We start from the raw sequence: 10,097 nt of genomic DNA on the forward strand, positions 1-10,097 counted from the left end.
AAGGGTGGGGGCCTTTGGGAGGCTGGCTCTCCCAAACTTTCTGTTTCCAGCCCAGCCTTTGTCTGATATCACTGAAAAGAGCCCCAGAACCCTGGACATAACAGGCAATGGTCCTATGGCATTTAGGGTTGGTCTCTACTCCAAAATGTTCATACTGCAACTCCTCAATTCTTTCTCCTTTTTCCTCCCTGGCTATTAAAAATTCCACTTTTAATGCAAAGCAGACCTGGAGTTCTGTGACCACCCTATGAGCACAACAATCTGTAACTCAGTTATAGGAAATCATTCCCTTTAAACGTGACACTGAGGACATGATCCAAAACAGGATTTCCATATTCCATGGCCTAGATGACAGCTGGACTGACCTGCCTATATTATGCTCAAAAGTAAAATGGAAAATGTTTCAATTTTCCAACGTGTTGGTGAGAAAATATAAGTGAAAGGAAGTCAAACAGCAGCTCCTGATACTCATTGGAGGTAGCCCTTATGTTGGACAGATTTGTGTATAATTCCAGCACCTGGAGCTTAGAACTTTTCATCTTGAAAGCTTTGGTTGGTGACTGGGTATTATTCCCTTTTTTATCTCTCAGAGAAGTTAATGGTACTCTGAGAAAAGCCCCTTGATTTCCCTGTTTTCCAGAGCAGTTGATTATGAAAACGAAGCTTGACTGGAGACTTGCTGTGGGAATGGTATTCAAGCACTGGTTAAGTGCCAGAATGTGTTGGGAAGGAAGAGTTTCCAGAAAAATATCGCCCTGATTAAAACCTGATTTGACTGAGTTTTCTCTGTGCAAAGGGTTACCAGAATAGTAAGACAACATTGTTAGTCAGATTTTCCTTCCCTTACTTGATCATTACCAGTGATGGTTTTATTGCTGCTTTTTGAATGATTATTGTAACAACAACTCATCCACGAGCTACTTAGGTACTGCTTGCCTCACTCCTCACATGATATGTTAAATGTCTTGTTGATGCCTGTCCTTGTTTGGCAATTTTTCCACAATGCCCTTTTATTCTTTATAATAGGTTTAATTGGATATATGAGGAAAAGATGGGAAGAAAGCCATAATACCAATGGGATTTTTGCTCCCTACATTATGTTCTTCATGAAGCCATCCTTGTGACTATTAACAGAAAGCAGCCCATCAAAGGACAAAAGTAAATCAGCAGACAGCAGAAGACAATTAAAAATGCTATTTTGATAATTGCAGGGATTATATATTTTTACTTCGTTTATAAGGCTGTTTGTAAGGTTCATACATTTGGTTCTTTTCAAAAGATTATAAATACTGTGGGCAGACCATATTTGATAGTGGTTGAGTAAGATCTTTAAAATGGCCGTGGCCATGCTACCACTCTGTAAATATTGACTGAACAAACACCCACCATGGGATTTCTGTGAAACATGACTTCTTTTTTGTTCTCTCTTAGCCATGGATGTGGTTAAAACACCCTACTGTATTCTGAGAGTGCTGTCCTGCTCTTGGTAGGAGATCATAAGATGTTGGGGTTAACTGTCAGATGCTTTACTCTTCTAAAGACCTTTGCCTTTTAACTAAATGCTTGCTTATCTTTCTAATTTAACATAGTCCCACATTCTTTTTGTAGTAATTTTGGACTATCTGATAACATATAATGGAAAACATGTTTATGTCTTCCACTAGTTCTTGTTGCATATTTCAAATGCTTAGAACAACAATTTTCAGAAGCTTTCATTAAGGTTAATTTAAAAACTACATTAAATACAAACAGATTTTCTCACAAACAAAATGCAATGTGTACTTAACAGACTTCTGTATGTTATATTTGATAAACTACCTCATATAAATGCAAATTCTGACTTTCTGCCAGAACAAGGTGGTACAGAAAATATTTCTATTAAACAAATAATGCTGGGAGAGCAAACTTCAAGTTACGGTATGTTACACTGAGAAAGAAGATTTTTTTTTTTTCTACTGAGGTCAGATATATATTTATTTCATTTGCTCTGAGTACTTTGCTACTTCTACACTAAAGATGATGTAGCACAGCTCTATATAAAAGGCAGGTACATAGGATAAATATCCATTTTTAGCCCATTTCTTTGTTCATGTTATAGATGGGTATTGCTGGTTCCTTTGCTTTATAGAACAATGGTATGGGATGATGTCATGAACTGAATGCCAAGACTGAGCCAGAAGTGTTGGGAAGAGGAGGAGCAACCCTCAAACCTGGAATTGTGGGGTATGATCTGAATACAGAACGTTCTCCTGGGTGCCAGCTCTCTGCGCTGCTGTTGGATAACACTCACTTGGTAAAGGAGCGTGAAAAGTAAAGCTGCCAGAGGCGGCTAAAGAGCATATGATGGAAAGAAATTGAGTCACCACCAGTGGGGCTGACATTGTTGGTGGAAACTGGGACACCCGCATGAGCCATTGTTCGCGGCACCTCGTCTGGTTTGTGTAGCTGGCTGAGTTGAAAGCTGGATCGGCGCTAACCTTGGGCTTGGAGGGGGATTGGTGCCATGTGGTTTCAATTGTCCATGGATGCTTTCAGCTCCTGCTGCCAGTAACGAGCTGTCCTCCAGGTCCTCCCACAGCCGTGGTGTTGTCCCAGCTCACCCTGATGGGGCTGTGGTGAGCACAGCTTCCTGATGTGGTCCCTTTCAGAGGGAGCTGCTCTGTAGTCTGCTGGGACAGAGGGTTTATTCACTCCTCCCTCTGTCCCAGTAGCAGCAGCTGCAGAGAAGTTTTCCCTGAATACATTTTGCTGTGCAAAAGGGTTTTTTTTTCCTTTTTGAGCTGGTTCCTTTCCTGACTTGTTCTGACATCTTGGTGCAGTTGTGGGACTATCTGAGGCTGTGAGTTGTTCTCTTGTGCTCTTTTCATTTGAAGGTTGTGCAGAGTGAGGCTCATACAGGTTTCACCACCTATTTCCTGGTGCACACAGCTCTTGTCTGGGAGTGTTTTTTGTGGACATGGGGGTGATGTGACCCACAAAAATAGCGAGAGATCACTTCAACTACCACAAAATTACAGCCATGCCGGAGGCAAACTGCAACAGCTTTCTGACGGTGTCACCATGCTATCTTTGTGACAGAGATGGAGATAATGAGAATTAATTAATCAGTCTTTGATTAGAAAAAAGGGGAGGGGGAAATCCTTGTGCTGTGATTCCACTACAAAAATACATGAAACTGGTGAGGTTTTTGTTTGATGTTACTTCTCAAATGTAGGGCAGGCGTTTGTAATGAGGGGCTCAGGGTTTTATGGCTGCTGGCTTGGTTACCCACCACTGATGGACCACAGGGGCAAGAGATGCTCACTTTATAGAAAAACACATGTTCAACACCGACACCACAAGACTGGTAGAGATGTTTTTACTCTCACAGTGCAAAAACAGTCTCTTATTCAAAAATCTTGCAAGTCCCAGGTACAATCTCGTTGGCTGGAGTCAACTCTGCCTTCTTTACAGTCCCAGGGGTGAAATTTTGTCTTGTACTCTTTAGACTGATGGCTAAACCTTAGAAATTGATCTCTTATGATAAAACATGAACTACATGGTGCCAGTGTCTGACTGGAATTACAATTATCTAAGTAGATTCATTTGTATCCCTTTCATAGCAGCTTTTCTCTGGGCACAAGATTTTTCTGTGGGGCATGGAAAGAACTAAATTAATCTTATAAAGAGGAAGGGGTTTACACTGAAATCGATAGTTACAGAATTAACTGGGTAAATGACTTTTTCTTAATTCTTTCTCTTCTCAGAAGATGAAGTTTTGATGGGTACACAAATCCAATGGCTGCCAAAAAGCTGATATCACATGAAATATTTCAGCTCAGCTGTGCTGAGCAAGTCTAGACTTTGGTATTAGTGAAAACTGAGAGTGTAAGAAATGTCACTGTTGAAGCAGGAAAAAATGCCCTATTCTGGTTATTAACTGTGAGTAACTAATGAAGTTATGTTTTCAAAAAAATATTGTCACTTTAGAAAGAGCTACATGGCTCTCCTGGGCATTTTTAAAGATAAGCCATAAATGCAGTTTTAAGCTTGGATTCAGATAATTCACAAGCACAGAGTGTTTGTATTATTTCAAAGAAGCAAAGCTTTGGATTGCACAGGCACAAGGAGTAAGTGCGCCACTGTTGAAATTTTTGATGCAGGGTCAGTGGCTGGTTTGATCTGCAAACCCCAGGGCCAATTCCCAAGCCAAGTTCATTTTCCTTTGTGTACCTTCAGTGCCCACTGCTCTCAGATTTTCACTTTCAGCCAGGTAGAAACAATCTTATAATTTCTCTTCACCACCAAGCCTTTACCTTAACTTTAGCTGTTCTTCAGATGCGTTTAGGGGATGCAACCCCAAAGATGCTGCAGGTTTCCCAGCCCAGCCATTGCACTTCTGTGTAATGACAGTGGTAAAGCCTTCTCACATGCAGTTCCCAGAAATGAATTGTACCAAGAGCATCTATAAAAGCTGCAGCATCTCTGTAAAGAGCACATAATGTCATCATTTTTCAGTGGGTATCTTCTCTAAAGGCAAATAATCACTTTTCCCATTAATGGTTGGACTGAAGCTTTTCCCTTCATTCCTATTTCAGCAAAGGTTAGGGGCAGAACATTTAACATGTGTATGGGGATGCTACAGGGTGACTCATGTGGCTTCCCACTGCAAATGGTGAAGGCAATATAGTATCTAGGATTTCTTTCCCTCTCTATCCTGGGAACTATTTTCATTTTTACTTTTCCCCTCCACTCATTACTCCAGAAATTTTTACAAGGGCATACAGTGACAGAACAAGGGGGGAAAGTTTTAAAATAAAAGATGGGAGATTTAGGTTTGATGTTGGGAGGACTTTTTTTTTGCTCAAAGGTTTGTGAGGCCCTGGCCCAGCTTGCCCAGAGAAGCTGTGGCTGCCTCTGGATGCCTGGAAGTATTCAAGACCAGGTTGGATGGGACTTAGAGCAGCCTAGGGTAGTGGAAGGTGTCCCTGCCCTTGGCAAGATGGAATGAGATGATCTTAAGCATCTCTTCCACCCCAAACCTTTGAAGGCTTCTTCTGTGATTCTATGAAATTTGGTTCATCCTCTAATCCATGTTTCCTCTCCCACCAGCTTCTCTGACTCCTCTTTCCTGGGCACAAACCATGGTAGCACCAGTTCCTGGGTTATATCAGGTTCAGTGAATGATTTATGCTAAAACCAGTGTCAGCATTGGAGTGTCCTTTCTCAAAGTGCTAGTACCCACCTTTATTCAACTAAACCATAGCTGAATGCTGCTCTGATGAGGAAAGGAAATATTTCAGCAGCAAACCTTTCAACCACATGCTTTCAGTTTAAAACCACACATATTTTGTCAAAGCCTATCTAACCTGTAGACTCATAGAGTTACAGAAACTTAAATTAAAAATACACATATGTTAATGCCAGCTATCAGCCTGCTCCAGGACCATCATGTTTGACTTCATATATTGTGTAGTAAACCACGGTGGGACAGATGTTCTGCTAAGGGGAATCCAGATGTAGTGTCAACACCTGGCTTGTCACTGGCTCCCATGGTGGGTACTTGGATTGACATCTGAGACACCCACGACATACCTGTCCCTCATTCTGATTATGCCTTTTGCATTTGGGGACTTACTCCTGGATTTCTTTTACTTGTTCACACAGGAATGTCAAACCCTGGCATCTAAGTCCCCGGTCAGTTTTAAAAATTTGAATTCCAAGCTGTCCCTTTATGCTGTCTACTCACAAGCACCAGGTCATGACTGTTGCAAACTCTTTTCTTATTTGTTTCCAAGGAGCAATCAAAATCAGAGTCCTGAAAATTACAGATTATTTTATGTTGGATGTTTGTCTGTAATTTGTCATTGCCCTCTAATTTGTCTAATTTGTCATTGGCCTCAATCAGTAGCAAGCTCCTCTGTCAGACACAGCTTGTATCCATCTAGGAATTGTACAGAAGAACCTTCACTATCTTGAGAACCAAGGGCCAAGTTTAATTCTCTTTATGCTACATGTTAGCAGCTCTCAAAGTTGGACCACTGGGAACATTTAAATGCATTTAGTTATTTCCAGGCTCATTATTTCACTGTAAGGCTTTGCTTTTAATACATTCTCTCCCATCCAGTAAATTCACTTGTGTACAAGTTCTGATCTCAAACCAAAGTTTTAATTTACTGATTTTTTTCTGTTAAAAATATGATTCTGCTTTTCATTGCCCTGTGCTTAAAAAAATTACTTGTGTGTACTCCTTGCTACAATTTAGGGTATTTATGAATGGTTCTACATAAAAGGAATGAAAATAACTAATTATAATAATACCACTAAAAGCCATGGCTGGCTAGAAAGTGGAAATCCCTGCCCATTACATATTTTCTGGTTTTAGAAAAGAAATTAATCCAACTCTTGGATGAAAATTGAAAACCACAACATTTTTCATATGAAAGGATTTCTAAAAATATAATATTTTTAGAAATTCTCAATTTAAGTTGCTGATAAAACTGAAATTGATTTGAAAAATTCAACCAGTTAAAAAGAAAGCTGCATTTTAGTGACACAGAGAAAACTCTTCAAGCCAAATATTGTTTTCTTTTTCATGGAGAGGACATTTTCTATTAGAAAAGTAATTTTGACAGAAAAGTCCTGATATGGTCTACTAATTAGAGCATCTGGTGCACCCAGCTGGCCTAAGGTAAGAGCAGCTATGAGTATGGAGCAACATTTGCCCAACCTGTTCTTTCAGCTCATAGGGAGAAGAGCCATCAGAGCCTCCAAGAAATAATTCCAAACGTCCTTGCCATGAGCCAGACCTTGCTCTTTTCCAGTCTGTGGCAAAAGGGAGGACTGGGACATCCCTACAGATGAGGAAACGTTTTCCTGTTAGCATCCAGCAGAGAGCCAACACATGGTTTGCCATCAGGATTCAGCAAGAGGTGAGACCAAGAGCTGTTCAATGCCAGAAACACAGAGACCAACCCTGAACCTGTCATGTCCTGAGCTCTCTGGCCAGCCAGTGGCAGTGAGGCATAAATGTCCACATCCCTTCCAGACATCCTGGTTTCTGCCTTGAGCCTCTGGAAACAAATGTAAGAGAGAATTTTCTACTGAAAAGAAAATATTTTATAACGATCACAGAATAGTAGAATGGTTTGGGTTCAAAGGGGCCTTAAAGATTATTTCATTACAAACCTTGCCACGAGATCATAGGCATCTTCCACTATCCCAGGTTGCTTCAAGCCCTGTTCAACCTGGCCTTGGACACTTCCAGGGATCCAGGAGCAGCCAAAGCTCCTCTGGGCACCTGTGCCAGGGCCTCCCCACCCTCACAGGGAAGAATTCCTCCCTAATATCCTGTCTAAACCTATTCTCTGTCAGTTTGAAGCCATTCCCTCTTTGTTCTGTCCCTCCAGGAAATTGTAAATTGTCTCCCCCACCTTTCTTGCAGATTGCCTTCAGGTATTGGAAGGCCAAAATTAGATCACCCCAAAGCCTTCCATGTTTGGGGGGAATATTTTGATGGGAAAATTTTGACTTCATCACTCTTGGTAAATGTTGTCACTTTGGCTTTTTTTTTTTTTTTGGTAAATGTTAAAAATTTATGGAGCCATACTTAAAAAAAAAGAAAGTTAACAAGATGGGATCAGCAGGGGTCCTCTGAGCACCAGGTCACTCTCACAGCTCATAATCCCATTTGTGGATTGGTCAAGATCCATCTCCAGCAGCCTCTGGGGCTGCTGTTTTCTTCCATCTCTCATCCCCATGCTCTTGTGGGCCAGTTCACACTGCAGGCCCCTTTATCAAGGCTTCTCCCAAGGCTCATTAATTGCCAGATTATATCCATTCATATTGGGGTTAATTACAAACCTTCTCCCCACTTCTTTTAACCCCACTGGTTTATCTATAGACAGAAACTGCATCTCAACCTTTGATTTATCTGGCTGAACTTGCCCAGCTCCTTTAATCTCCTCTGCTAACACCTGCAGGCTCTCCTCTGCTCACCTACAAGTCCCTCTTTGCAGATGTTCTCATCAGAATTAATCAGAACTGATAACAGGTTAACCTGACACATGCTGCCTTCCAGAAACCCATATGGCAGCACTGCTCATTTTGTATTTACTTCCACATACACAGATTTTTTTTTCCTTATTTCTGTTCTCATGCCCAGTCTTAAACACCATTTTTCCACCTGATGGGCTCAAACTTGAGACAATCTTTTCTCTTTCCCAAACGCACCTCTGTAAATCCTCATAGGAAATGCCATGTGGTGCATTTCAATTTACCCCATTTCACTAAATTTCACACAGTTTCTAGTCCAAGAACAAGTTTGTCATAATGAATTAATCTGTTATAGAGACAAACATACATATGAGAAAATGCACATCTACATACACAGAGAAATAAAATACATATAAAAATATGTGTTTACATATATCTATTTTTGAGAAGGAGAGACTTATAGAAGATATATATATATATATATAACAAAAAATATGAATGAATTTTTGTAGCTACCATACTTTTGAGTCAGATTTGGGATGTAATACTATCAGAGTGGAGGGAGAATTTGTGGATTCAACTTTTCATGGTACCTACATGGGAACAAGGTGCAAAACAGGCGATGGGATTAATGATTCTTGGAATGTGACCCCATCCACTGAAATGAAGACACTGTTCTGAGTCACACTTGTTTAGTCAAGACTTGCTGCAGCCCTGCAATAATGAGTTTCACAAAGCCACTTTTTGCATAGTTAAGCAAATACACTGTTAATTTGAGAAAATGATAATCAAAGCTCAATAAACATTGATAGGTACAGCATGTTATTTAGTCACATAAACTCTTTTTAACAAACTACTTTGAATCAACAGACAAAAATAATTCAAAATTAACTTGCTAGACTCAGCCCCTAAGTGCACGCACAGTTTCCATGGAAGTCAGCATGTTGTAGGGCAGAATTTAGTCTGTGTATTTAATTCATCTTAATCACTATTATTAATTCATAACTACTGTTTCCAGAAATGTATTCAGTTAGTTTTACATTAGTCAAAATCAATTGTATGTGATTTATTTTGATCATTCAAGATTACAGTTTTGATGTATTTGCTCTCATCCTCTATGTCAAGCCAGGGAAAGTGGGAATGCTTTGCTAAAGAAGTCACCTTCCATCATCGATTTAGGCTTTATTTCCCTTTGTTGGGAGTTCACGTATTCTTTGGAACAATCCTGGTTCTTGTAAGTTTTTACAGTGGGATGATAATGAAATGTCATGAAGGTGTGCAGCTAGACCCATGGTGGTGGTTCCAGGCTGGTGGTCCCAGGTGACACAGGTTCTCTGTTTGTAACTAGACTCGGATATAGGAGAGTTGGCCAAAATCTGGCTCAGCACCATCAAAACATGCCTCAAAATTGGCTGGATCTTCCTTCATCCAGACCAGCAGCTTTCCGGAGACTGATTTCAAATAAAGGGTTTAGCTTCTTCTTGATCCCCACCAACTTCTGTGCTGCAAGGAACATGATATCCTTGTGCAGACTTGGGGTTTTGGGCAGGCCTGTGATGCTTCAGATATGGAAATTCACTTGGGACAAGTGTTTGGTGCCTCCTGTGATTTCAGAGGGAGCAGAGTGTGTCAAGCATGTCTCTAAGAGCCAGTTTTGAACACATAAGGGTACAGAACAATTAGATTTGGAAGAGACCTTAAAAATAGTACAGCTCATGGCCAGGGAAACTTTCACTAGAATTTATCCAGCCTGCAGGAACAGTGACTATGACATATCTTACTTTTACAGGTGGCTTTGCTGGAGATTCTCATGGGAATAACTTAAAGAATCAGGCCCTCCGTTTACAAATGTAAGTGGTACCTTCAGGTTGAAGGAAGGTTTTGCTTGGCTGTTTTTCTTTATCATTGCACTGAGCCCCACTCAGGCTGTGTATCCAGTTTGGACTCCCTTGTGCTTGTTGCCAGCTGGAAACACCACTAAGGAATAACACTGGATGTTGAAGTCCATTCAACTCCAACCCATGATTATACATCTTCTGAAGACTCTCATTACCTTCCCCACATATCTTTGTGTTTTCTCCCAGTCTTCCCAGTCAAGGATTACCATTTTTCAAAAAAAAAAA

This window comes from Passer domesticus, chromosome 10 (assembly GCF_036417665.1).
Source record: "Passer domesticus isolate bPasDom1 chromosome 10, bPasDom1.hap1, whole genome shotgun sequence".
NCBI lineage: Eukaryota > Metazoa > Chordata > Aves > Passeriformes > Passeridae > Passer > Passer domesticus.